A 4,979-nucleotide genomic window follows, 5' to 3' on the forward strand; every position below is an offset into this window, starting at 1 on the left:
CTGCTGACTTTGGGCTTTGTTTGTTCTTCTTTATTTAATTCCTTTAGGTGGTAGGTTAGGTTTATTTGGAATTTTTCTTGTTTCTTGAGGAAGGCCTGTATTGCTATAAATTTCCCTCTTAGGATTACTTTTCCTGCATCCCACAGATTTTGGAAAGTTGTGTTCCATTTGCATTTGTCTTGAGGTGTTTTCTGATTTCCTCTTTGATTTCTGTTAATTTTTTATTTTGAGCAATTATAATGTGCCTTGTAGTTTTCTTCATGTTTTTGAGTATGGGGTTACTAATCTGTGCTAACAGTTGTCAATAAATTTGGAAATTTTCACCTAATATTTCTTCAAATATTTTTTTCTGTTCCAACTCTCTATTTTCAGGACTCCAAGTACATGTATTTTGGGTCACTTGAAATTGTCCCACAGCTCACTGATACTCTTGTTTCTTTTTCCTGCTTCACTTTTCTCTGAGTGTTTCATTTTGGATAGTCTGTATTGCTATGTCTTCAAATTCACTAATCTTTTGTTTTGGTGTCCCTGCCTGCTAATTCCAATATCCAATATCATATCTGGGTTTTATTTTCCAACTTCTTTGCATACCTTTTAAGTTTTAATTCAATGTCATACATATACTGTAAAGTTTTACACTGTTGGAACCTAGATATTTTTGTATTCCTCAAAATATTTTTAAGCTTTGTTCTGGGATATAGTTAAATTACATGGAAACAGTCTGATCCTTTAGGTCTTGCTTTTAAGATTTGAAAGGCATGACAGGAGCTATGTTTAGTCTAGGGCTAACTGTTTCCCACTATTGAGTACTTCTGAGCACTCTACCCAATGTTCTGTGAATTATGAGTTCTTCTGATCTTACTGGTGAATAAGACTCTATTGTTGGCCCTGTGTGAATATGGGTATTATTCCCTCTAATCCTTTCAGGTGATTCTTTCCCTGGCCTAGGTAGTTTCCTCAGATCATGTACTTATACTTGAGGGAGGCCTTCTGATTGCTCCAGAGTTCTCTCTCTTCATACTTGCCCTAAAAACTCTGGTCACCTTGGTGTCTCTTGACTCTCAGCTCCATCTCCTCAAATCAATGAGTATGCTGGAAACTTCTTGGGATCCCCCTTCCTGCTATTGCCTGGAAACTCTCTCAGGACATTAAGCTGGGGCAAACATAGGGCTTACGTTGTTTATTTCCTGTCTCTAAGGAATTACTGTCCTGTACTGCCTGATATCCATTTCTTTGAAAACCACTATTTCATATATTTTGTCCACTTTTTAGTTGTTGTAAGCAAGAGGATAAACCCAGTCTCTGATACTCCTCTTAGCCAGAAATGGAATTCCTCCATCCTTGACTTATATTCACTCTAGAAATATTTACTGAGTACCTATTATTTTTTTGACAATTCTACCAAAAATTTAATATAAAAAATACCAATTTTACACAAATCCTTTGAGAATATAAAGGAAGCTGAAATGTTTCCATATTCATTTTATGAAGCCAGCATTGTCCTAAAACCAAATCCAGCAGAGACATAACAAAGAAAGAAAACCACAAAGATCCCTTATGAACATAATCATGAAAGTTTCTAACAAAATATTAGCAAACTGACTTCAACATTATATAAAAAGAGCAAAATGGAGTTTATCCCAGAAATGCAAGGATGGTTTGTTATCAAGAATCAATCAAAATAATGTACTATATTAGCAAAATAAAACCAAAGAGAATGTGAACATTTTAATATATGCAGAAAAATCATTCAACAAAATTCCACATTCATTCATAACAAAAACTCTCAGCAAACTACGAAGAACAGCAAATTTTCTCAACATGCATCTAATATGCAATTGATGAAAGAATTAACAATTCTCTCAAGATTAGGAACAAGGCAAGGCTTGTCCATCTTCACCATCACTATTCAGCACTATAGTAGAGGTCCTGACCAGCACAATAAGGTGAGAAAAAGATATTAAAATATAGATGGAAGAATAATATATAGATCGATAGATAGACTGATATAGATAGAAAATAAAGAAATAGATTGGAATTAAATAAAAATGGCCTTTATTCATAGATATTATAATTATAAATGTAGAACATCTTATGTATAAATATCCTATTACAATTGATATCTTAAATTAAGAAATAAATGGAATACCATAGTCATGTATCGGATGACTCAAGATTTTTAAACCTTTAGTTCTCCCTAAATTCAATACATAACCATCAAAATAGCACCAGGTTGTTTTGTAGAGATTGAAAGACAATTTTAATATTTATATGGAAATGCAAAAGGCCCAGAATAGCCAAAACAAATTTTTTTTTAACTCTGTGTTTAACTTTTTTTTTTAAACATCTTTATTGAGTATAATTCCTTTACAATGGTGTGTTAGTTTCTGCTTTATAACAAAGTCTGAGTACCTATCATATGCCAGGTGCCTATGGGTTAAGTGATGGTGATAGAGTACTAGCCAAAGTACAGTTTCATCTCTCAGGGTCCTTATGTTCTAATGGGAAATAAAAATAGGTAAACAACCTGATTCTTGAATGTTTCCTAGAACTCCATTTTATGCTAAAGTTCACCTAGTTTCTATAATGTAACTACCACTTCTATGTTGATGACTTCCAAATCTTCCGATCCACTTCTTACCTCTTCCTATAAAGTCCAGACTTGTGTTCCCCCACTGCTCACTGTTAGCCACATGAAACTGAAATCAGGGTTTTACCTAGGTTCTTCTTGTGTTCCCCTACATCCAGTCAGTCAAAAAGTTAAGTAGATTCTATCAGCTAAGTAATTTCCAAGTCCATCTTCTCCTATCCAGTCTATGTAACTCATTTAACAAACTTCAGGTATCTATTACATTCTGGGTATTTCTATGCCTTCAGTTTTGATCCCTTCCAATTTATCCTATATAACACAGGCTGAGCCATCTTTCTAAAAAGAAACCTCATTCCTTCATTCCTCTGGTTAAAATCCTTTAATGAGAATTTAGTGAATTTAAAATAAAATCCAAAGTCCTTACCATGGCTTACAAAGCAATTAAGGACAGAGTCTCTGCCTCTCAAATTTCAGCTCTGTGACTCACCTTTACTCTTGTCCTATGTTCCAAGAATACTTAAACACTTGCAACTCCCCAGATGTACCGTGTTTTACCTCAAATTCTTTGTACATATAGTTCACTCTGCTTAGAATAGTCCTATCTGTTTTTTACCCCTGATTCCTTTAGGCTGTGTAAGATTCAGTTCAGACATCCCCTCCTCCAGGAAATCTTTCCACAGTCTGTTTCATATATATAATTTTATTGGTACTCCTCTGGAGATACATATATAAATTCAGAAACCTAGCTCATTCTAACTTATTCAAAAAAGATAATAACTGTAAAGGTACTGGGGTGTTTAAGAATCCAAGCAAAGGAATCAGGTAAGCCTTAAGAACTACAATGAGGGACTCAGATGCCATCAGTATTTTCTCTCCATGTCGTCTCCTCTCTTAGTGTCCTGAATCCTCTCCTTGTTATCTTCTCTCTTCTCCATGCATCTTGTCTGTTCTCCTCTTTGTGTGTCTGCTTCATTGTTCTTTTCTCTGCAGATTAACTTTTTACTATTTCAGTTCATATGATGGAAAGGTAGTCACTATCAGCTCCTGAACTTTGTACCTTATATAATCCAGAAAACTGAAGATAAACTACTCATCTTTTCAATTCAGTTCTAAAATTTCCTGGAAAGGACACTGATTGGCCCCTCTTAGGCCAGCTGCCTACCCTGGGTCAATCAGACAGAGTCAAGAGGCAGGGTCATGCTTTCACCTGGCTGCTCCTGCTATAATCATGTGGACTAAAAGTGTACAGATGCAGAAGTAGCAATTACCCTACCTGGGGTTCAGAGAAGGTAATCCTTAAGGTGGCCAATATTACTTGCTCTTTAGAGCCGTGTGAATAGTTATATCAGATACTTTCTTGTCTCCCTTAAAACAGGCCTTTTAGGGCAAGAACTGTGCCTTTCTTTCATCTACACAGATAATAACCAAACAGGGTAACATATAATATATAAACCAATTAATAATTAACTTCTCAAAAGACCAGGGACTGAAACAAATGAAGGAGCTTACATGACATAATGGGAATGAGCTTAAATTAGCATTATATGTGAAAGCAACTTGAAAAAATAAAAATCTCTATACAAATATAAGGTAGAGTTATCATTACAGTGATCACAAACATGCAAATAAGGAATTTAAGAATCAGCATACTCTCCTTATTAGTGTGAGTTATCAACCACTGAAGGTGGAAAATGATAAGAACACAATTACAATAAATGCCAGTATAACACAAGAATAAAGTTAAGACTTTCAAATATCAAAAGACTTCAAGGATATGAGTCTGAAATACATTTTTTAAAAAACATCATATGCTTATGCCAAGGTAAAAAATCAATTTTTATTTATTATAGTTTATGTGTCAAAGTGTGGTTAAAGCTCAAAATAAAGCTAAATGCGTAGAATGAGAGGGAAGACACTTTTGGCTTTAGGATTTCATTTTTTTCTAATTTACCTGGTAAATTAAAGTATTCCTGTCTTATTATATATTATTTTATATATGATTAAAAACCTTATGACTAGTATATTTTAGAATGGATATAAGAAAAGTAGTCTGTACCAAATTATTATTCAATTCATGATAAGGATCAATGAAATGATACGTGTGAAGATACATTCTAAAGGATAACGTACAATGTGGTGAGAGACTGCTGGACACAGTAGTCTTTATCAGCAAAGGTCCAGCTGCTTCATACCAGATCGGAAGGAGAGCTTGGAGAGTCTTAAAAGAGAGCTGAGAGGGACATTCTTCACTGGATAAAGATCATTTGAAAATTATGAAGATCAATGGCATCATACTGCTGTCTGACTTTATTTTTTTCTTTCTTTTTGGTGTGTCTCTATCCTGGGTAAAGTAAGGGAAGACAAAATGGATTCTAAGGATAATTCCTGC

General features: G+C 34.4%; 1 protein-coding gene across 2 annotated transcripts in view; it reads right to left on the bottom strand.

The window, feature by feature from the left end:
• VPS8 (VPS8 subunit of CORVET complex) overlaps positions 1 to 4,979 on the bottom strand; it is a 282,734-nt gene that overhangs the window by 96,061 nt on the left and 181,694 nt on the right. The window lies entirely within an intron of this gene.

The sequence above is a fragment of the Lipotes vexillifer genome, unplaced genomic scaffold, assembly GCF_000442215.2.
Source record: "Lipotes vexillifer unplaced genomic scaffold, Lipotes_vexillifer_v1.1 scaffold513, whole genome shotgun sequence".
Taxonomy (NCBI): domain Eukaryota; kingdom Metazoa; phylum Chordata; class Mammalia; order Artiodactyla; family Lipotidae; genus Lipotes; species Lipotes vexillifer.